The 26,082-nt window shown below is 36.8% G+C and overlaps 1 pseudogene; it reads left to right on the top strand.

The window, feature by feature from the left end:
• On the top strand, positions 1 to 25,074 carry LOC143577179 (LRR receptor-like serine/threonine-protein kinase RPK2; annotated as a pseudogene).
• The last annotated feature ends 1,008 nt before the right edge of the window (positions 25,075 to 26,082 follow it).

Here is a 26,082-nt window from a genome sequence, read left to right as displayed (position 1 = left end):
TCTTTAAATTCACCTCCAAGATTCAAACTTTCTTCTTCGAACCCTCATTAGGGTTCCAATAATGGGTCATTTTCCAAAACCCATCAACCAATTACTCGTTCTATCAATCATATTCACTTCATCTTGCTTCTACTCAATCTTCGCTAATGATTCAGACAAATCGGCTCTTCTTGAGTTCAAATCCGCCATTTCGGATCCTACCAGACTATTAACGAACTGGGTTTTAACCAATTTGGATCATTATTCATGGGTCGAAGTCATGTGTGATTTGGTTGTAGCTAATTCTAGGATTTTGGCGATTAATATTACCGGTGCAGGTAATTTTTGTGGGTTTACTTGTGATGTGTATGATCAGTTTCCGTTGTATGGGTTTGGGATTAGGAAAGATTGTGTGGGTCGAAACGGAAAGTTAAATCGGGAAATTGTTGGTTGCGATCAGGAAGCTTTCGGAGGTTCGGGTTTTATCGCATCCGTTTAACAACTTTAGCGGGGAGATTCATGTTGAGATTTGGGGATTGGAGAAGCTAGAAGTGATTGATCTTGAAAGGAATTTGATTAGTGGAAACTTACCCTTGCATTTCTCCGGATTAAGAGGCCTTTGGGTTTTGAATTTGGGGTTTAATTGTATATCCGGGGAGATACTGGATTCTTTAGCAGAATCAAAGGCCTTGCAGGTTCTGAATCTTGTAGGGAATCGTAATAACGGGTCGATTCCTAATTTTGTTAGTGAATTTGGAGATTTGAGAGGGGTATATTTGTCGTTTAACCAGTTATCCGGGATTGCCAATCCCGAGTGAGATCGGATATAACTGTGGAAATCTTGAACATTTAGAGCTTGCAGGTAATCTTTTATACTGTGGGATCCCAATTAGTTTGTCAAAATGTACAAAGTTACAATCTCTTTTATTGTGTTCGAATTTGCTTCAAGAAGAAATCCCGAGTCAAATCCGTAGGATGGAAATGCTAAATGTTCTAGATATTTATAGGAATAGTTTAAGTGGTGCAATCCCGCGTAAAATCGGCAACTGTTTAAACTTATCAATCATTGTGTTCTCCAACTTGTTAAACTTGATTCCTAGCTTTTATAATGCCGAAAATTTGTCACAAACGAACCCGGGAGATGAATTTAACAACTTTGAAGGTACGATTCCTTCATAAATCACTACTCTCCATAACCTGAAAGTATTATGGGCGCCGAGAACGCTTTATAGGGCTCGCTTCCTGAAAATTGGTGGGCGTGTGGTAGTTTAGAGATGGTGAATCTGGCCCAGAATATTTTTTTTTTGTGGAATCTCACACGGGTTAAATATTTGTAAGAAGTTGTACCACCTTGATTTGGGCTCGAATAAGTTGACAGACCGAATCAGTGATAAACATGGTGTTCCGTGTATGAAGATTTATTATGTTAGTGGTAATCTGCTCTCAGGCCCGATTCCATCTTTTTGGTACACCACATGTGAACCAGTTAATCCCTCTAATCCATACATTAAATATTTTGCATCTGAAGTCGAAATGCCCTTACGTTGTTGTTAAATGATGTATATTTTTCGATTATTCATAATTTTAGGGGCAATAATTTAACGGGAAAGTTAGGTTAGATTCTATTCCGAATGCAAGAACATGGGAGAAAACCGTTTATGCGTTTCTCGCGGGTGAAAACGATCATACCGCTGAGTTTCCGTGGACATTATTTGAAAACTGTGCGAAATTGAAAGTGATGGTTGTTAACGTGAGCTCAAACGCCTTATCGGGTCAACTCCCATCAAACATCAGTTAAATTTACCAAAGTTTGTCTTCGCTGGATGTGTCGGGGAATCATAATAATGGTTCGATTCCTGATCAATGTTGAAAGGTCAATCAAAAATATTTGTAAAATTTACATTTACTAGCAAGGGCAAGTAAGATGTCGAATCCACAAAGAATCAGTGAAAGTGCTAATTAAGTTTAATGTGTTTTAATTAATTATACTAGGGTGGACAAATGATGTCAAGCAGATTAAATAATGATTTGGTTGTAAACAATTTGAGAAAAGTAACCAAACTCTAGGTTTCATGTTGTGAAGCAGACTAGACGAGTTGATTAAACCTATTTAAAAAACTCCTTTGATCACACCTACAATCAAAATACTAGATATTTGACCTTACTGATTGACATAACTTAATCCGAACAATTGGTTTTGATGAATAATAACCTAATTGATTACCAGTTTTAGGGTTTGGTAAATGTAAGTGATATAATGACGAAAAATGAGTTAACGACTCAAAGAACTTAATCCTAAAATTTGATGACCAAAAATCAATAAACTGATAAAATCACAAAACATTCAATTACAAAAAAATGTTGAATTCATAAACAAACATAAAAGATTAATCAACCGAATGATTGATCAACTATAGTTCCAATGTAAAGATTCAAATACCAAAAAGCATTGTTTACAAACACAAACCTACTCCCAGAGATGGTCACGAACGGTTTAGCCTTGCATCTTGATCTTGAATAACTTCATTGATTGTTGCAAGGATGTTAACATGGATGTTTATGATGATTGGAAGGTGTTATTATGGTGGAGAATGGTCCCAAAATCGTCCTTGCCGGATAGGGTACGAAAGATAATCAACTTTAGGGTTTTATGGGCTTAAATATGGAAGAAAAACAAAAAAACGGACTTCCCGTCAGACCAGGCCGTAAGCTACGGCCTGGCCACCGTAGCCTACAGTCTGGCTTCCCTGCCTTATGGTGGCTACAACACCAAAAATCTTCATTCCAACTCCGTTTGCGGCCACGTCTTCGTATTTCAATTCTCTATCATATCATATATCATTACTTTCATTTCCATTCCATCCTAAATGCTCCAAATTAACTCCTTTAAGCTCCGATCACCTATAAACATAAAACCAACCAAAATACTTGTGTTCGATACATATAAACAAGTAAAACACACAATATAAAACACTTAAAGCATGTTCTTTCAACCCCACATCACATCCCCACACTTATCATTTTTCATCCTGACAAATATTTACAATGGAATCATAATTTGGAACTGCAATAGCAAGATAATACAAAACATTTAGGTTATTTAATTAATCATAGATAACACAAAACCCGTAATTTCCAGTATTGTTGTTCACTTAAACCCAACCGCCGATGAATCAAACTCCTAATCATGTTTTTCTTTTAAGTTGAAGCTAACATTCAATCCAAAGGTTTCGCACATAGTATCAGAAATCCACCTAATTTGCTTCATAAATGTCAAAGCCAAGATAAAACCATAAAGATTTGTTTCTCTCTACCACTATCACCCAAAAACTTGTAACTATTAAAATTTAACCTCACGGATTGGCAATAGAATTAATTATTTGAGCATTATTGTATTTATCTATAAAACAAACCTTACACATGAATGTTCTCCCCGTAGTTTCTAGCCTAGTGAGAAGCATGTAAGTTGTTGGTTCGTATGAATTAATGTTCATTAATCCTCACCCATGGATGTTCTCACCGTGGTTGCTAGCCCAGTGAGAAGCATATACGTTGTTGGATCTTTAAACACAAATTATTATTATTATTATTATTATTTATTATTATTATTATTATTATTATTATTATTATTATTATTTCTGTAAGGCCCCGTTACCGGTGCCTCACTTTGGACGTTGGATTAACTCATAAACACAGTTCTAATCATCAGTGTTAAATAAAAATTTCGCGGAATATTAAATCTTTCATAAACATTACATTATAAGGCGTAACTTGTCTTAAACAACAACTTGCCTTTCAAATTTAAAAACATTAAACATAAAGCATAACGATCTTCCTTGAGATGCCAGTCTCTTCCTTCACATTCCATGTGCCCATGTCAAGCGAGCTTCCTCACCCTACTCACCCGCGTGCATACTAAAAGTTAGCTACGCTGAGTGAGTTCTAGTTAATCAAGTAACATACAGTACTTTCACATACTTATACATACGCATCCGTAGATACTTAGTATATACTTAGTCTGCTTATCTTTCTTTAGTACATACAGGAGTACATACTTTCTTTCTTTATTTCATCCTTTCTTTTACTTTCATTACATCTATTCATACTTTACATACTCATACATTTTAAAGAGCATTACACCCTACTACCTCGGGTATTATCTGCCTCGAATATTATTAGGGTCCGGTCCCTTTCTTCCTCGAGTATTATTATGGCTCGGTTCGTTTTCTGCCTCGAATATTATTAGGGTCTGTTCCCTTTCTACCTTGAGTATTATTAGGGATTAGTCCCTTTCTTCTGTACCTAGCCATCCCTTACACTCATTCATAATATACATATATCATTCATACATTATATATAACATTCACATCTGTAATTATAACCTGACGGTACATGCCATATCCGAAGATCGTTCACATACCGACAAGCAATCATTCAAATCTTTCACATAAATCATATATGGCATACACTTATCACTTAGGATTAGTGTATTAACTAATCACATCGAGTATGCACACAACCCCGAAAGCATAACAAGGAATGAGGCTAGAAACTCACCTGAATGCGGTTACGTTCAGAGTTAATGGTAATCCCTTTCTTTAGGTGTGCACGGCTAACTGTATAATAATTAAACGTGTCAATTAACTACCATTCTCATATCGTATTTTTAGTTTAATCATAACCCTCAACGAACGAGGGTCCGGGGGCAGCGCCCCTAGCAGCGAAGTTCTAGGGGCGGCAGCCCCTAGCAGGGTCTAAGGGGCAGAGCCCCTGGCTTCTTTGTAATTAATCTGTTTTATTCTAAGTCTGAGGACCATTCTGCCATTCTTACAAACTTCTAGTTCGTCCCAGTCCCTTAATGAATGGGGTTCATAACGAATGAACCCATTCGTTACTTCATAACGAACTGACAATTATGACGAATCAGCCTTCATGACGAATTTGCTACTATAGCGAATTGGACCTTATAACGAACTGGACTCATTCTTTGGCCTGGCTAATGAATGAATCCTATAGAGAAGGAGGTTCATTCGTCCCCTACTTAACGAATTAAAGCTTATTCATTACTTTTTTCTTAGCGGATTGTCATAAAGAATTGGGGTTAATTCGTCATTTCCCCGCTAACGAATTAGGGTTAGGTAAGAGAATGTCAGAAACATTCTCTAACATCCTAAGCTCGTACCACATCGCCTTTCTGGCGCCGTCACCGCCGGAAAAGCGTATTTTTGCACCGTTTTCACCGTTTTTTGTCCCGTTCGATCCAGATCTGAGCTAGGGTGACCCCTAAGCTCATCTTTTGATCGGTTTTTAGCCGATTCCACCTGGATCTCGTGACTTTAACGATTTAAGGGTATCGGCTCTTCGTTACGCGACTAAATCTAGCGGGTTTGGGTTCATACAATATCATACTATCATTACCTCAGATCGATGCTCGGTTTTCCTCTTGGGTTCGGCTAAGGGAAAGAGAGAAACTAGAGACAGAGCTTATGTGTGTGTTTTGGGTGGTGTATGGAATATGTGAAATGAATGAATTATGGAGTAATTATTGTTTATATATGATGGGTCATGGTCTTAAGCCCATGGTCTTTATTTCCTTCCTTTTTAACCCAAGTCCATAACTCATATCTATTTAACCCAACATAAGTCCAACTCATAATAAATCCTATTTTATTTATTAACCGAAACAAGAAAAACAGGATGTTACAATTTCTTATCCTTATCCATAGATGTCATCTCCAAGTACTATCCTAGAAGGAGGCACGTTAAATTATTGGATCTTCCTCACTTAATTTTTTTTCTTTTAATGCTCATTTTTTTATTGTATGCCATTTAAATGAAATCAAATTTTAAAATTTATAAGGTTTTAATCTACGATGGTGCTTATTCATTAAATTTGACATTTCAATATATTTGTTTTTCACATATGAGAACCCACAAAACTTAATGGTTTTAATTATAGGTATATTAGTACACTTTCGGATGTTTTTCGTTATCAGGCCTACCAACACATCACAAATTAAGTGTGTTTATGTTTTTTGTTATTATCTCATATATATTACTAGTTTTGAAAAACAATTCCCAATTTTTCTATCAATTTCCATTATTTTGCAAAAAAATTTAAAAATTCGTGACATTTTTTCATTTTTTTCACCCTTTTCTTTTACACTCAACTTCTCTATCCCGCATTCCCACACTTAAACTTTGCATTATCCTCAATGTAATTTCTCGTTTAAAAATCGAGTGTGGTACACGAAATCTTAAACATTTTAACAACCAAAATAAAAGAAACAAAACACATGAACCTGATTCAAATCTCTCTTGTCAAACGAGTCCTGCTGATGAGTACTTTTGCAATCTTGACCCGCACTTCTTGAATTATATGATGACAATCTCTACTCTACCAAATCTTGACTAAATCACCATGAGCTTCCCCATACTTAGGTCAGGTTGCCTCCCAGTTAGCACTAAGTTTTTGTTAAGGTATTTAACAGATCGTTACCTGGTATGACGTTAACGGTGGTCTAAGCGAAAACTTCCCAACTAAAAGCTCGGTAGTTGACACACCTCGGCTCCACTTCTTCCTTCATGTTTAGAATGTTTAATGACAAATACGGGTCAGTGTGAATGCACATTCACCTTCAGAATTTCCAATATATGCACGGTAGCGAACACGTCGAGCCCACACACTCTTTCGTATCTTCGAAACATCAAATATTGGACGGGGCTGCACTGAGCATTTTCCAACCGAGTTTCCCGTGTATGTTCGGTAGTTGAGGTGTTGTGTCCACGCCTTCTTCCTTGTGGTTGACACGTTAGTGGAACAAATATGGGCCCATTTCATACAATTTTGCCCAAACTCCTTTAACTCCACCTTCCTCTTCTTCGAGTTCAAACCAGCATACCCAACTTTATGAATTTGTGAAATATGTAACCGGGGATTATCAGAAAAATTTGGGACTATATCAGTGTCTGATTTCTTGAAAGGTACTCTTTCTTTAACTTGGTCCACACATTCAACAATATACTCCAAAAGGTCTAGACCCTCTCCCTTAACATCCTCATCAACAACCACAACCAAGGCATTCTTTGGCTCTTTGGTAACTAGAGGAATTGGCTTGGTATTATTCTCCACAACTGCCTCCTCAAATTCATTCTTTAAAAGATCAAGAGCCTCTTCTGTCACGACACTACTAGCCAACTTCTCTCTTTCTCGTTTAATTTGGGCTACCTCTTCAAGAAGTGGACTCATCAGTTCATCTTGGGCAGCATTAGACGTTTCTTGAAGATCTAACCATTTATTTTAAGATTTATTTTAAGCTTCTTTATCTCTCTTCATCTCCTTCAAAAAAATCCATAACGTCTTTCATACACTCTTCTTGGTTACCCAAGGAATCTTCTTGATCTTGTTGATAATTCATTTGATATGTACCTACATGATTATAATATTGAGGGTCTTCCTCGTATATTGGTTGAGGGTGTTCATGGTGGTAGCAGTAGCAGTAGTAGTCCTTCTCCTCCTTATAACTCACAAAGTAGTAATAGTCCTTCTCCTCTTGATAACTTACAAAATTTTGCGTCTCAGGCCCATCACTATCATTCTCATCACCTGAATCATAATAACCATGATCATCAGGTGGAGGCAGTGAATAATCTGGTTGATGTTCATTTGATTATAATTATCTGGCTCGTAATAGCTTTGGGGGTTGCATGAAGGTGGTTCATGATATGGAAATGAATGGTCCGGATCAGCATTTTCCACGAACTGTGGTCCTTCATGTGGGTCAAAAACCCAACTCCCTGTCATTGTGAGTTACCTACACACATGAATAAAAAGAATACCCCGCGTAAAATCAAACAAATAAAACTAAAAGCAAAAGCAAAACTAAATTATCGCAAAAAGAACAAAAACTAAAACTAGAACTTTGCACGTTGATTCCCCGGAAACGGCGCCATTTTGATCAATGTCTAAAGGTCAATCAAAAATATTTGTAAAACTACCTTTACTAGCAAAGGCAAGTAAGGTGTCGAAACCATACGAAATCAGTGGAAAATTCTAATCAAGTTTAATGTGTTTTAACTAATTATAATAGAGTGGACAAACGATGTCAAACAGATTAAATAATGATTTGGCTGTAAACAGTTTGAGAAAAGTAACTGTTGGAACCCAGACTACCAATCAATAACAATAAAAGATCTCAGATCTGTGAATATCCGATTATTACTATTAAGGATCTAGCTCATAATTAACCGATTAAGTGTTATAAATATGTGTATATATTATCAATATATTAGATGAATAATGTTAAGGTGAAGCTTGAGAGAGAGCAATTGGTTAATTAACACTCAAAAACTCTTTTCAAAAACTTACATTAAAAGTGAACAGTAGTTCACTATATATAGAAGGCGACCCGGTTCGCTAACATCCCCTAGCGAACCAGCTTCCCCTTCGTGACATAGATTAACATAGCGAACCACCCCCTGATTCGTTAACATCCCCTAACAAATCAGGAGGTAATACATTATAATGTCTTAGTTCGCTAACATCCCTAGCGAACTAGACTTAACCTTAACGAACTAGTTAACAATAAACATTAATTATTACATTAATTAATAAACAATAACGTTAACGATAAATACAAAGACTCTAGACGCAAAACCGTGCACTAACAGACACCCCCTCGTCTTGAGCTCTTTGTCTTTAACTTATTTGAAGCGCTTTGACTGCCATTCTCTGCAACTATGAATTCCATGCTCATGACACACACGAACGACTCGTTGGAAATGCATAGCCAGGTCGTAATCTTCACAGCGCTCGAACAAAATCTGCTTCCTGAAGAGCACGTCATTGTCGGTCTCTGATAAGTTAACCAACCACATCGGGTCGATTATCTTGATGAGTTCAGTCTGCAGTCCTCTACCATGAACAATAACAGCCTCGCCAGTACAACTGTCATAGTACCAACGGTTGAAAGACAGATAAATATCTTGAGGCATTGTCTTCACAGGAACCTTTTTCATCGTCTTTGGCGGCTTCACTTTTAAGACAAGTTTCTTCCAGCCGGTCCTTGTATCAATCTCGTTAATGCGCTGACGTCTTGGGACCTGGGGCTTGAAGAATTTGAAGCCATGATTGACCTCGAACAGTAATTGTTGGTGAAACCACTCAGCTGTTCGGTAACCCCCACGATTGATAAATGGACGTCTCGCGAGGTTACGAATATCCCAACGCGGTAGAGTTAAAACGTCCTTATTTTCTCGTAATACTGGACACCCTTTTCCCACTTGATTATACATACCTTAAGGTCATAATCATAGAGCCAGGAGACAATATCACCATGTACCTTTGAAATGGTCTTGAAGGTAGTCACCTGATTAGCCTTAACCCAAGCAGCCGCAATATCTTTTCTTTCTTGATCTACATAATGATAAGCACTGATAAGTTTACCCACTTTATGACGTTTGAACCATCTTTCTACGTCCTCATCAGTCACTTATTTGAGTGAGGGTACTGTTCACTGCACAACCTTTTCCATTTCATCCTCAGTCACTTTAAACACCTCTTTTTGAAATACCGGAGCACCTTGATCAACTTTCGTGTGTTGATACAAGTCCGAGTACTCATCAGCAGTCACATCCTCCATCTCAATCTCTTCATCCTCATAAACAAAATCCGTATTCATAAACAACGGATCAACTTCCAAATCTTCCTCAGTTATCACATCGACATCGGGCTCAGTCTCTAAAACAGTCAACTGATAGTCATTCAGCCCAAGCAGAATCGAAATCTGCTCCCGTGTCAAGGATCTAACCACAAACTCACCAACCTCTATCTCATCTCTGTTTACCACACTACGAACCACCCCTGATCCATCAACAAATATCACTGTGTTAGCTGCAATCATTTCAATTGGCTTGGAAGCTGTTGGATCTTGATAAATAATTATCTGCTTGCTCGAATCATCACCGCCACTAACACCTGCACCAGAGGATGAACCATGCGATTGTTTAGGCTCACCTCCTGCATCAGACTCATCAGGATCATCATCGTCATTCTTGAGTTTCTTGAGGGCTTCTTCTTTACAAGTTAATTGTAAAATCAACTCTTCTTGTTCTTTTAATTTCACCCCCTGAGACTCAACAATCGTACGCAACGACTTAGTCTCCTTCTGACAGAAAGAAATATAACTCATCATTCGTCGTTGATTCTCCATGAGTCATTCTTGAGTTTGACGATCAGTTGCCATTTGATTTTCATATAGATGTAGCAGATTTAGCAGCATTTCAGTTTGACGACCTGGTGGCAAGTTGTATACAGACGGGTGAACAGGTTGAACAGGTCCTTGAGGCCGAGTGATTCTCATGAATGAGACACCACTAGGCGGAGGTGGAGGAGGAGGAAAATTAGTTGTTGGCGGAGGAGGAGGTCTCATTGATGTAGTAGGAGATACTGTAGCCAATGTAGCAGGAGGTCTCGGTATCTCGGTTAACGCCATTTAAGGAATCAGACCGAGCCTCTCGTGTGACACCAACATCGTCGTCAAGGTAAGCATCGGAGTGCTAGTAGTTAGTGGCACCGCCGAGTTTTGAGTAGTTGATTGACGTGGTGGTGGGGTTCCAATGATTACCCCAGCCCCAGCAGACAGACGGGGCTTCTTTAATGGTTCACCAGTAGCTACAGCTTTACCCTTTCTTTTTCTTTCCAGCTGAGCTTCAATGGTAGCAGCTAAAGCAGCATCGACTGCATCTTGTTGTTCTTTAGGAGCTCGTTCACCAGCTCCACCAGCACCATCATTCCCATCATTATCACCATCGTCATCTCCACCATCATTGTTCCCACCTTCTCCCCCTTCACACTCGGAATCCGAATCATCATGGATCCAGCGCTCATTAGGAGGACATACATAATTTGGATTGATTATATGACCAATCATCCGTTTATCCTGTGGCTTTTCCTTTCTATAAATTAACATACGATGCACAGTTTCAGCTTTCACATGTTCCATATCAAGAACATCGTTCACTAACGTCCGATCAATCACCAAATTTGGAATCAAAGCTGTAAAAAGAGAGGGTACATCAAGAACTTCTTTGACTGTAGAGTTTGCTGAACCTGTTCTTTCAGATGATCAAAGATGAGTTCTGAGTAGTTGAAGGGCTTGTTCAGGATTAGAGCAACAAACGCCGACTACAAACTTAGGCGACACTCATCAAACCCACCACGACGTCCACTCATACAATGAAGTAGAACATGCAACAGATACTTGTATGGTGGACACAACCCGTTCTTGTTCAGCATAGATTTACGAATATCACCACCATAGTTCAAGCGTGTGAATAAACCTCTAACCAAAGTCCTGTCAAATTCACACGGGTTATCATCATTATCGTCAAATTGAAGTACCCGACGAATGACCTCAACATCAATCGTAAATGGAATCTGATTGATTGTTGCTCGAACCAATTTATCTGTCTCAACATATTCCGCCGTGTTCCAAAATTGCCTGATTATACTAAGATACACTTTAGGTTTAGCAGTGATTGCATAGTGTATCTTTGAACATCGTAAGAAAGTTAACATAGCTCCAAACATTTCCAAATCAGTCACATCTTGATCAACATAAGCACAAATGTTGTGCTTTTTATCAAACGGCAATAAGATCACTTCAGCCTGTTGATCTTGTTGTGGTGGTTGTCCTTGTGGAGGTTGTTCTGGTGGTGGTTGATTTTGTTGTTCTTGATCAGCCATGTTTTACTGTATAAATAAAAACGAATATGAGAAGAGATATCAAAATATATAATTAAAAGATATGTGTAATTAATATATTTACAAGTATTAGACGATTTAAATCCTTTAATTAAATTTAATGAATATTAAAATTAATTTACTTTATTTTTAAAAAAATTTGTCATTCGTTGGGAATCACACTGATTCGTTACAATAAGATAACGAATCAGGCGATTCGCTATCAAGTAAATACTTTAACGAACTGAACATAGCGAATAACTATCAAGTAAATATCCGATTCGTGTAACCTCTTATTCGCTAATCAAGTTCGTGTAAAATCTTAACAAATTGGACACGAAACAGTTCCAATTCGCTAAGACTAACGAATGGTCATAATTAAGACTTGTTCTTTGACCCATATGGTCAAAGTCAAAATTACGATGAACACAAATAGTCAACAATATAATCCCGGGGACTATTAGATCATAACTATCGTCGAATCATCGCAATAATGAGCTCGTTGTACTTGGAATTACGTTCGTAATCGAAGATGAATGAGATTAAGACTCAACATCTCTAAGTACATAGGTTAGACGAACCCACTGTAACCACTGATAACATGAAACTATAATTAACCCGGCAAACAACAATCAAATCATGATTGAAGCCCACCAAGGGTATCAGAATATGATTCCGATCACAATGACATCAAAATCTTATAGTTATTAACATAAATTATACTGAAATTGGGTTTCAAAACTTCGGAAACCCTTAAACCCCTAAACAGTTCATAATTTAACTATCAAATCTTAGCCATTTTTTACGAAACTTAGATCGCCATGATCGGCTATACCTTAGAAACTCAAATATATCCTTGAAATATCCAAACAAGAAAGTCGAGATTTTAGAGAAAATTTGAACAGAGTTTCTTTAAAGTGAAGGAAGAAGACGAACAGTGGAGGACTGTTCGTTATCCTATCTTACATAGACCTTGCACGCAACTCGAGGTACAACTTGTACGAATCAGGTTATTCGTTTAAATCAAAGTTAACGAATTAGCCCATTCGCTAACTCAATTCGTTACCTTATGTTGGCGAATCGCTACTTGATTCGTTAAATTAAAGGTAGCGAATCAAGACATGATTCGTGTCATGATTCGTTAAATATGCATAACGAAGGGATGATTCGTTACAGAGTGCGGAAGCGAATTAGGTTAGCGAACCAGAAGCTAGTTCGCTAAAGAATCACCTAGTTCGTTATCCATAAATAACGAATTAAAATCTTTTATTTAATTTTAAATTAAATAAATAAATGAATTAAATATTTAAATAAAATAAATAAAATAATTAGGTTATCGAGAATCCTTTTATCCCGGCAACCAAATACCTTAAAAAATGTTTCAGTTTTCCGAAACATAACTTAAATAATTTAAATAATATGTACAAAGAAGACGAAAATATTTTTGGTATTTTGTAAAAAAAAATTAAGAATGTATTTACAAAAGAATATTCGAATCATAAAAATAGAAAATATTTTTTTTTAATTTTTTTTAATGATTTATCAAAAACAGTACATATTTTTGTATTTTTGTCGAGTTTGAGCAGAGAATCATATTGACCAAATTGCCCTTCAATCACAGTTTTATATTTCAGCGATATTATGACTGGCGATAAGTCGGTCATTGATATTGTTGTCCACTTAAATCTTATAACATACATTCAAGTATTTTTGTGATATGATTAATGTGTTCAATTAAGGCACAGAATATCAAAAACTATCAGCCTCTAATCTCGATTCAAGCTTAATTTGATTTTGGCCAAATCACCCCAACTTGACTTAAACCATTATATTGTTGATCAAAATTTTTTATACCAATTTTGAAATTTTGAGCAATGCATTAAGTTTCCTTTACTGTGAGTGAGTATGCACGAGTCCATCTGTCGGCTTACATACACTGTATCCCCTGGGGTCCGTTTCTTAATGGTATTAAGACGCGCGCAATGGAGGAACAATTGTATGACTAACAACGGATTTTGATCAAGTTAGTAATTTAAATTGTACGAAGTACAACGGTGATCAAGTTTAATGACTTTGGGTTTGCTTCTTGAAAGCGAGTGAAATATTCATGCTTATGAATACCCAGATGATTAAGCCGCATAAAGACTCACAGTGTCCAGAATCCTAACGCGTGTTATTTGCTTTATTTTATTTTTGGGTGATCAACAATATAGGCTTGAGTATGACTGGTTATTACATTTCTGCCATCCTCACCGAGACTTTTGCTAGAGACTAACACCCCTTTCAATTTGGCGTTTCTTTATGTTTATATCACATACTTTACTCTACTGGGTTGTTTTAAGACCTACCAATGCACCAATGCAATTAAGCACACAGTCTTTTAAGCTTACTTTTTGCTAGATTTGGGGTCAAGATAATCAATGTACTATCATGTTCTCTTTTTGCTTCAAAAACTCAAAATTTTGAGGAGCATAAAATAAAGTAAAGATAAATTTAATCGCCCCAGTTAAATTATGTTTATAAATAAATGGCTAGCCATCAATTCACCAAGACATGCAAGCATGCTTCACAAACTTAAATAACCAACATAATTTTCAGCGAAAAAATAATCTAAAAACGTCTGCAAAAATCTTTTTGGTTTTTCTCTATACAAACATTAAAAACACAATATTTTTGTCTTTTTCAGTTTTCTTATAAACAAAATAAACTTCACAATCTTTTTGGATTTTCGGATTTTTCTGTACAAACATAAATCACATTCTTTTTGGTTTTTTTTAAATGTTTTTGGTTTTTCAAAATATTTAAAAGAAAAAAAAACATTAAAGAACAGAAATCACAATATTTTTGAATTTTGAAATTTTTAATGTTTTTGAATTTTATCTATACAAATGAAAAACACTCTTTTTGTATTTTCTAGATTTTCACCCCCTAAAACCAAAATAAATTTTAAAAGAAAAATATGACAGAAAATAGAGATAGTCATCCTTGTTTAAGGATATCAGCGAGGGTCTTCAATCCGTTTAAATCAAGCAAAAATTTCAAACGCATTTTGTCAAAAGCTTTAGTAAACAGATCGGCTTTCTGAAAATCAATATGTACTTTCTCAAGATCGATTAATTCTTCTCATAGCAATCCCGTATAAAATGATATCGAATTTCGATATGTTTCATTTTAGAATGTTGTACGGGATTCTTGGTGATACTAATAGCAGCAGAATTATCAATCAAAATAGGAGTAGTAAGAAACTTCAAACCGTAGTCGCGAAGATGTTGTTGTATCCACAAAACCTGGGAACATCAACTCGAGGCTGCAACATACTCAGCTTCAGCGGTTGAAGTGGAGACCGTTATCTGCTTCTTACACTGCCAGGAAACAAGCCGGTTTCCTAAAAATTGACATCCTGCAGTCGTTGATTTAAAGTTGATCTTGCATCCTCCATAATCTGAGTCTGAGTAGGCAGTAAGATCAAAAGTATCATCCTTGGGGTACCACAACCCGATATCTGGATTTCCCCTCAAATACTGAAGAATTCTCTTGACTGCAGCTAGGTGAGTCACTCGTGGACTTGCTTGATACCTAGCACAAAGACAAACAGCAAACATAATATCAGGGCGAGAAGCCGTTAAATACATTAAAGAACCGATCATAGCACGATAAAGGGTAGGATCAACGGAATCCTCCAATTCATCCGGTGATAAATTGTGCCCTACTGGAAGAGGAGTAGAAGGGATTTTTCGGCAGTAATCTTGAATCGGCTCAAGACGTCATTCACATACTTAGTCTGGTGAATAAAAATTCCGTGAGCAGACTGGTGAACCTGCAAACCTAAAAAGAAATTCATCTCTCCCATCGATCTCATCTCGAACTTTGTTTGCATGGACTTCTCGAACTCCTTACACAATGTGTAGTTTGTAGACCCAAAAATAATATCGTCGACATAAATTTGGACTAGGAGAAGATCATCACCAATATTCTTGTAAAATAAAGTGCAGTCGACAGTCCCAAGTTTGAAGCCGTTATCCGTCAAATGGTCGGCGAGCGTGCCATACCAAGCTCTCGGGGCTTGATGTAGACCATATAGGGCCTTGTTTAATCGGTAAACACGGTCCGGATAATCAGGATCTTCAAAACCAGGAGGCTGTAAAACAAACACTTCCTCGTGTAATTCACCATTAAGAAAAGCACTCTTAACATCCATTTGATAGACCTTGATATTCTTATAAGCTGCATATGCCAGGAAGATTCGAATCGACTCTAATCTTGCCACTGGTGCATAAACCTCTGTGTAATCAATACCCTCTTGCTGATGAAAACCTTTCACCACTAAACGTGCCTTGTTTCTCACAATTACCCCTAGATCATCCTTCTTACACTTAAATACCCACTTAGTCGGAATAGCTTTCTTGACTCTAGCAGGTTTGTCTATTAAGTCCCAAACACCCAAATGTGCAAATTGCTGTAATTCTTCTTGCATAGCTTCTACCCAAGAAGGATCTTCAAGTGCGTTACGAGCTGACGTCGGCTCAACTTGAGATAGAAAGCAATAGAATTTAGCAAGATTTACAATTCCCGAAGAATGTAAATTAGTGTAAGCACACAATATATTATTATCACTTGACGAAGCAACTTGATGACGTGTACGAACGCCCACATCAAGTTCTCCAATGATGTTTTCCTGTGGATGATATCCATGAATCCGAAGAGTGGGATTCTCAGGAACAACAACATTATCAAATAAGTTAGTGTAATGTTCACCTAACTCGGGAGATGAAACATTATCACTGTCAAGATCAATAACTTGAACTTCAGCTTGATCATTATCAGAAGAAGTAGAAACAATATCAATCGCAACTGGAGAATCAACTTGAGGTTCTTCAGTTGGAGCATCTGGTTGAGCTTCAACATCATTAGAACTTGAAAATCTTGGAATGGTCAAATGATCTTCAAAGTATGCTCTAACCAGATCTTCGTCAATGTGTTCAGTCGAAGAAATAAATGAATTAAATAAACTATCGTAGTCAAACATCCAGTCTGGACCTTTCCCTTGAGAAGGAGTTATGTACTTTTGACAGTCCACATGGTACCATTCTTCAACACAACCAGATGTGAAATTAAAAACCCTTTTCTTGGAAATGCATATCCCAAAAAATAACCTTCGATAGCTTTTTCTTCAAAGTTACCCGAATCCTTCTTCAACATTGTACACGGACACCCAAATGGTTCCAGGTACTTTAAATTAGGTTTTCTATTATTTAAGATCTCGTAGCTTGTCTTCTTGAGTCGTTTCACAGTTAGAACTCGATTAAGCGTAGAACAAGCTGTATTCACTGCCTCATTCCAGAATTGGACAGGAAGCTTAGAATCAGCAAGCATTGTGCGTGCAGCTTCAATCAGAGTTCTATTTTTCCGTTCAGCAACACCGTTTTGTTGAGGTACATAAGGTGCACTATATTCTCGGTGAATTCCCTTTTGAATACAAAAGAAATCCAATATAGTGTTTTTGAATTCAGTACCATTATCACTTCGGATTCTCCTCACCTTTTGTTTATACATTGATTCGATCTTAGTAATACGGTTTTGTACCAAAACCGGTGTTTGATCTTTTGAACTCATAAATAACACCCATGAATATTTTGAATAATCATCTGTCACTACTAGACAATACCAGTCTCCAGAAATACTCGCACGATTCACTGGACCAAACAAATCCATATGAAGTCGTTCAAGAGGAGTATCAATGGAATTCAATAACTTAGAGGGATGTGTCTTCTTCTTCTGCTTGCCCTTTTTGCATGCAACGCAGTGATTAGATAACTTAAAATTCTTTAACGAAACACCCTCAACTAAGTCATTTGCCATTAAATAATTCATCTTTCTGACATGTATATGACTCATTCTACGATGCCATAGAATCGAGTCTTTCTCGGTTGCTTTCGAGACAAAACATGTTTCGATCGATGTGGACACCTTAGAACTCATATTTAAGACATAAATATCATTTGATCGTGGTGATCGCATAACAACCATGTCCTCGGGAATAACATAACCCGGTTTCAAGATAAGACATTCTTTGTCAGTAAATATCGTAGTGTACTTTTTATCACAAATCTACGATACACTCAATAAGTTATGATCAACTTTGTCACAATAATTTACTTTCTCAAACGTAATGTGACCATTTGAAACTTCACCCTCTTGTGTGATCATGCCCCCAGAATTCCCTGCAAACGCTACATAAACCCCTTGAATATTTCTTACGTTGGTTAATAGGTCGAGATTCCCATTGATATGAAGAGAACATCCACTATCCATGATCCAGTTTTCACCAGAAATGGTCTTGGATGAACCCTACACACAAACAAAAGTGATTAGTTCAAAAAGGCAGCCCAGGCCTCAGTCTTGGGCACCTTTTGGTTTTCTTTTTGATCATTAACTTGAACAGATTTCAACTGTTGTTCAGCCACTAGTGTATAAGTTACCGGCTTCCTAGACATTCGTCTTAAGTAAGCTGCCTGAACAATGTTTGAATTCTTGTTCTGACGTATGGGTTCAATTGGAACGAATTTTGGTTTCACTTGACCATGTGTCTCATTGACATGAAGAACCTTCCGAGGATTCACATTAGAGAACAAAATATGAGTATCATCAGCATATGACACAGGTCGTTTCAGGATCTCCTTGACCAATGGAATTGGCTTAGATTTGTCCTTGATAAAAGGATGAAGATTCTGATAGTTCTGTTGACTACAATTCCTCACAACATGACCCTGTTGACCGCACAAGAAACAAGTTCGCATGTCTACACGATGATGTTGTGAAGTATTTGGAATGAATGATGCAGACGTTTGATGATGACTCACATTTTTAGTCATGCTCTTAACAAACTCATCAGATAATTCAGATTTCTTCTTTAAATAAAAATCTAAATTAGAACAGTCCGAAAAACTTTTTAGTGTATCTGTCCCATTTGACTTCACAAAGTTAATTTTCTTAGCTTGTTTTAAAAATTGTTTTGCCTTAGTCAATGGGTCAGATTGAACTGATGTTTTTGCTTAAGCATACACACGTTCAAGTTCTTGAATTTTTGAAGTTTCATTGACAAAAACACTCTCAATAAGTTCAGGTTTGATAATACTTATTGGAATATCTTTTTCTGTGAACATCGTGTCCATTCCTTTTAACTTAAAAACTCTGGCCAATGAAGACTTAGAACTCGGAGGATTAATAAAACGCATTAAGTCCTCGTCAGAAATCTTTGGTTTAACTGACTTCTTTGCCCTCACTGGTTTGGTTTTCACAGTTTCTTCCTTGTTCATTTGAGATTTGAATGAACCATACACAGCTTCCTCAAACTTTTGAGGTTCGCAAAGAATATGATTAGAACTAGGAATGTTCTTATTCTTGTGTATTATCTCAGGTTCAAACACATCTTCAATAATTACTTTGTCAACATTTTCAACAAAGACCTTTTTACTTTCCACATGAGGTTTTTGAGGAGCAACTTGAGGTTTGACAATTTCAGGTTTAACCAAATTAGGTTTTTCAGAAATCACATATTCTTTTTGAATCAAATCCTCTTTTTTTCTTGCAAAAGGGTTAATTTTATAATCATTATGAAAAGGTGGTGGAATTTCAACAAAACCAATACCTTTCTTGGAATCCTTTTGTTTTCCAGATACCTCAATGATTTCATTTAACAGAAAAGATGAATTTCTAAATTTCCCCAATTTGTTCTTCAACTCAAGAACCTCATTCTCAAGCTCAGTTATCTTTGAACGATGTTTCAAAATCTCTTGAAATTTTTGGTCATTAATGGTTATTTTCACAGATAACTCGACTTTGAGATCATGGTTACTTGTCGACAATGCTTCAATCTTTTCTCGAGATCTCCTTTGAGATTCAAGAGATTGTCGATAAGTATCCTTAAGAGATGTAATTTCTCTTATTAGACTATCATTTTGGTTTTTCAAAGATTCTAACTTAGATTTGTTAGATTCACAGTCAACAAATGATGCTTTAACAAATGAAGTAGCAGAGATAGAGTTACTAACCTCATTGATCTTGGCCATGCAAGCAAACATTGATTCGGAAGGCTTGTCGCAAGAGTCGTCAGAATCAGATCCAGAATCATTATCGGAAGACAACTCACTACCAGTTGCATCTTGACAATCTTTATGTAATCCAAACATAGCCAAATTTGCTTGAACATCATTGCATAGTAACCGTTGTGACCAATCAGTTCCATCTGCTAACATTGCTTGTGTTGTAGAAGAAGATGGTTTCATTTCAGCATCACTTCCTCGTGGTGTAGAAGCATTTTGACTTTGACCACGAGGTCCAGTGTATTCTTTCCTTGGTTTGTCACATTCCTTCGCGAAATGCCCAAATTCTTGACAATTATAACACTTTACTTTTAATTTATCAAAACCCAACTTCTTGTTTAAAGCTGGAAGATCTTTTCCAGTTCTCTGCATGAATCTTTTAACTTTACGAACGATCATAGCCATGTTCCATTTTAAATCCATGATTTCTAGATCATCTGGATCTATCTGATCATAGTCCTCATCTGTTAAATCACTTGTGGCACTCTTACTACTCACTAAGTTTTTATATGAAGACATAAAAGCCGTCAGAAAAGCAAAGTTTTGCTCAGCTTCCTTCATATTAACACTAGGTGGTGTAGCAAACGGATTTGTATCAGTTGAACTTCCAGAACCACCCGAATTACCAACAGAGTAGAAAGAAACTTTTGGATCATTAAACATAGTTGATTCTTGTTCACTTGCAACATGAGTAAGAAAAGCAGTGATTGGAGAGATCGTTGAACTGAGAGGCATACTACCACCATAGAAAGCAGGATCTTGATTTTTTTTGGAGGATTTTTGACACTTAAGATCGTATTCTCTAGCTTCGATCTTCTGTAGAAATTCAAGTGCCGTCAAGTCTTCATTCACAAAATAGTCATTTTCTTTCAAAACCATTAGAAATGTCAATAAGAACTTGGAAGCACACTTTTAATAATGTCAATTTTATCCCTTTCAGAAATTTCCATTTTCATCTTGTCCATTTCAGCAATTAAATGACTAAATCTTGTAGTCATCTCTTCAACTGTTTCTCCCTTCAATAGATTAAAGTTTCAAAACTGAAACTTGAGCATCACTTTCTTACTCTCAGTTGTGTTTCCCATGCTTCTCATACGCAGATGTTGAAATAACGATGCACATCTCTTGATACTACCAACTTGATGAAAAATATTCTCGGGTAAAGCCATAGTAAGAGTAGAATAGGCTTTTATCTCGATTTCTAAAGCTTTCTTCTCTTCTTGTGAGTATTGAGAAACAGCTTTAGGAGTATACCCAATAGTATCATCACCAATCATTGGTGCAACATAAACTTCATCAAGACAGTAAGAGCAATCAGGATGAACAGATCCCAAATGTGCACGAAACCGAGGTTCCCACTTGGCAAAGTCACTGAACTTCATCAATCTTGGACATTTAGAATGCGAACCTATCTCGGTATCAAGTTGCAAGATCTGTTGCATCAACATGTTTTAAGAAGCTAATGCATACATACCGGCCATCTTTGAAAAGTTTCAAAAATTTAAAGGGTGTAAATAAAAATTTAACAATCTGTGAACAGTTATAGCGAACTGTGAACAGTTATAGCGAACTGTGAACAGTTATAGCGAATAAACTCTTAACAAAGTTAAGACTGATCAGCAACGCAGTATCTTAACGAATGAGGTGAGTGTTTTAGCGAATCAAAAGTCAACTTAACTAGTCAACTTAACGAATCACAAATAAGGTTAACGAATCAACCAAATGGCGAAAAAGATAACGAATGACAAGTCAACTTAACGAATTAACCAAATGAATCACAAAGTGTTAGTTTAGCGAATCAGATGATAATCAGTAACGAATCACTAAATAATGCTTAGCGAATTAAGATAACGAATCAGCGACAGTGAATTAGCGAATCACACTATAACGAATCAGGTTGTTACAACCGTTTGTAACAAACTCTGACACCTTATGCCACGTGGCAAAGGTTGTTATGACACAAATCCCAACGTAGACGCGTGTCACACGAATCAGTTAATCTAGATAGCGAACTAGATAACAAGAATCAATAACTCACACGAATTGATTAACGAACTGGTAGCGAAGTAGCACAAATTGATAACGAATCACAGATAAACATATAGCGAATCACCATACAGATGATAGCGAATTACGTTCATCTTCAAATCTTCAAATCTTCAAACAAGTTTTCCAGAAAGTTTGAAGATTAAACCCAGAAACCCAACAATAACAAATTCGTAATACAACCTCGTTACTTAACAAAATCGCACAAATAACCTACCAAAATCCTCGTAAACCAATTCCGAATCCAGTACAATATACCACTAATCCAATTAACATCAATTACCAATCCAATTTGATCAAAACAAACACCCTGTTTCGGACTTAAACTGAAACCAAAACCAAACCACACAAATCCAATTGGTAAATTAACACTCAAAAACTCTTTTCAAAAACTTACATTAAAAGTGAACAGTAGTTCACTATATATAGAAGGTGACCTGGTTCGCTAACATCCCCTAGCGAACCAGCTTCCCCTTCGTTACATAGATTAACATAGCGAACCACCCCCTGATTCGTTAACATCCCCTAACGAATCAGGAGGTAATACATTATAATGTCTTAGTTTGCTAACATCCCTAGCGAACTAGACTTAACCTTAACGAACTAGTTAATAATAAACATTAATTATTACATTAATTAATAAACAATAACGTTAACGATAAATACAAAGACTCTAGACGCAAAACCGTGCACTAACAGAAACCAAACTCCAGGTTCAGGTTATGAAACAGACTAGACCAATTGATTAAACCTATTTAGAAAACTCGTTTGATTACACCTATAATCAAAAGACTAGATATTGACCTTACTGATTGACAGGACTTAATCCGAACAATTAGTTTGGATGAATAATAACCTAATTGATTACCAGTTTTAGGGTTTGGTAAATGTAAGTGATTAAATGGCTAAAGATAAATGGATCAATGACTTAAAGAACTTAATCCTAAAAGTTGATAACCACAAATAAATAAATTGATAAAATCACAAAACATTGTTCAATGCGTAAACAAACATAATAGGTTAATCAACCGAATGATTGATCAACTCTAGTTCCAATGTAAATATTCAAATACCAAAAAGTCTTTCTTACAAACACAACCCTACTCTCGGAGATGGTCACGAACATTTTAGCCTTGCATCTTGATCTTGAATAGCTTCATTGATTGTTGCAAGGATGATAACATGGATGATTATGATGATTGGAAGGTGTTATGAATGTGGAGAATGGCCCCAAAATTTGCCTTGGTGGCTAGGGTACGAAGGATAATAAACTTTAGGGTTTTATGAGCTTAAATATGGAAGAAAAACAAGAAAAAACGATTTCCTGTCAGACCAGACCGTATGCTACGGCCAGGCAACCGTAGCCTACGGTTTGACTTCTCTGCATTACGGTGGCTATAGCACCAAAATACTGTTTTCTTCATAAAATCTTCATCCCAATGCCGGTTTCCTCCCCATTTCTGGCAACGTCTTCGTATTTCAATTTTCTATCATATAATATATCATTACTTTCATTTCCACTCCATACCAAATGCTCCAAATTAGCTCCTTTAAGCTCCGATCAACTGTAAACACAAAACCAATCAAAATACTTGTGTTCGATACATATAAACAAGTAAAACACACAGTATAAAACACTTATAGCACGTTCTTTCAACCACACATCAATTCCCATTAGTTTTGGGGAGTTTGGTTCGCTTATAACGGTTAATTTAAGTTGGAATGTGTTGTCCAGAGAAATACATGTTAGTTTCAACAAGATTAAAGATCTCAAGGGTCTTTCAATATCGGGTAATAATCTTAAGGGTCAAATCCCCATGGGTTCTGAAAACTTGTTCTTTAGAAGTTTTAGAACTTTCCTCAAACTCGTTAACCGGTGAGTCCCCAGAAGATCTCATTTATTTGAAGACGTTATCGATCTTTTGCTTAACAATAACAATACTTCCGGACTGATCCCATCAGGGTTGGCCGACTTGACAACAATTGCGAAATTCAACGTCTCGTCTAATAACTTATTAGGCTCATTACCACCGAATGATAATTTGATGAAATGCAGTAATGTTCTCAGAAACCTGAATCTCCAATCGTGTAAAATCTCTCCAACAAACGTGCCTCCCGATCAGCCAGTTGCTAACGACTTTACAACCCTCTAGAGCCCACCCGGGGTCAACCAAAAGACGGGTTGGTTTAAACACGATTGCGATTGCGTCCATAACATGTGTGTCTGCAATATCATGGTTATGTTCTTATGCACCAGGAGACAGTCCAAAACGCCCCCCTGTAAACGTGATCATTGGTAACAAAGTAACGGTTTCACCAACATTGGAGCCCCATTAACTTTCGAAAATGTGTCCGATTCACTAACAATTTCAATGCAAGTAATTGTGTTGGAAATGGACGGTTTGGAGCCACTAACAAAGCCGAGATCTCACCTGGGTTTTTAGTAGTGATTAAATCGGTTGGACGGTTTCAAGGCGTACAACAGTTTGATAGAGAGCTCAAAACCCCCGGCCGACTCCGCCACCCGCACCTCGTGATGTTACTCGGGTACAACGCAAGTGAAACTGATATATATTTAATCTACAATTATCTGTTAGGTGGCAATCTTGAAAGATTCATTCAAGAACAATCGACCCGATTTGTTGACTGGCGAATCCTTCACAAAATCGCGCTCAATGTCGTGTGTGCACTCGCATACCTTCACAATAATGCGTTATATGCGTTCTCCATCGTGATGTGAAAATGAGTAATATTTTGCTAGATGATGATTTCAACGCGTACCTATCTGATTTCAGTTTGGCCCGGCTTTTGGGTACTTCCGAGACCCACGCGACCACAGGAGTAGCATGGAAATTTGGTTACATAGCTCCCAAATATGCGATGACGTGTCGGGTGTCGGATAAAGCAGATTCGTATAGTTACGTGGTGGTGTTGTTGAAGCTTATTTCGGATAAGAAAGCATTGGACCCGTCTTTTTCATCGTATGGAAACAAGTTTAATATTGTGGGTTGGGCGTGTATGTTGTTAAGAAATGGCCGGGCTAAGGAGTTCTTCACCGAGGAGTTGTGGGACGCAGGCTTGCATGATGATTTGGCGGAGATGTTTCATTTGGCAGTTCTGTGTACAATGGATTCATTGTTAACACGACCAACTATGAAACAAGTTGTATGAAGGTTAAAGCAACTGCAACCTTCATCGTGTTAGGGCCAGTTTAGGTTTTTGAAAATTTTAAAGTTGTAGTTTGTAGTTTAGTTTTTGTTGGCAGAATGATTTTATACGGGTAACAAGTCTTCCATTGTGTGTTTAATTAAAGAAAACGGTAAGAGATTTGTAAGGCCCCGTTACCGGTGCCCTACTTTGGACGTTGGATTTACTCATAAACACAGTTCTAAATATCAGAGTTAATAAAAACATTCGCGGAATATTAAAAACTTTCATAAACATTACAATCAAATCCATAACTTTGTCTTTAACGAACATATTGTCATTCGAATCAAAAACATTAATTAAAAACGTCTTAGGTCTTCAGATGCCAGACTCTTATTCTTCTGCCATGTGCCCCCGCTCAAGCCCAGCTATCTCATTCTACTCACCTGTGTGCATACTAAAAGTCAGCTACGCTGAGTGAATTCTAGTTAATCATACCACATACAACACATTCATAAATACATACTTCATACTTTCATACTTGCATAACCATACCTTACGTTTTAAAGAGCATTACGCCCTATAACCTTCGCATATATTATTAGGGTATGCAACCCTTTAACCTTTGCATATATTATTAGGGTGTGCAACCCTTTAACCTTCACATATATTATTAGGGTCTGCAACCCTTTAACCTTCGCATATATTATTAGGGTATGAAACCCTTTAACCTTCGCATATATTATTAGGGTATGCAACCCTTTATCCTTCGCATATATTATTAGGGTATGCAACCCTTTAACCTTACTTTACCTTTCATTATCATCCTCATTATCACATTCATACATATCTTACATAATATCATACATATCATAGTCATACATACTTCTTTATTCACATGCTCATACCGTACCTACTACACTATAATTTCCTTAACAATACGCGCAATATCCGTAGATCGTTCGCGTACTGTCAAGCATGCATTCATACATTCATAATTCAAACATAACTATCACATTCATCATTAAGACATACACTTACCATTTAAGGTAAGTGTATTAACAT

This window comes from Bidens hawaiensis, unplaced genomic scaffold (genome assembly GCF_021521415.1).
Source record: "Bidens hawaiensis isolate Kalapana, Puna unplaced genomic scaffold, B.hawaiensis_p1.1 tig00028481_1, whole genome shotgun sequence".
NCBI classification, from domain to species: Eukaryota; Viridiplantae; Streptophyta; class Magnoliopsida; order Asterales; family Asteraceae; genus Bidens; species Bidens hawaiensis.
The sequence above is the reverse complement of the archived record's forward strand: the minus strand, read 5'-3'. Positions and strand labels throughout refer to the sequence as shown.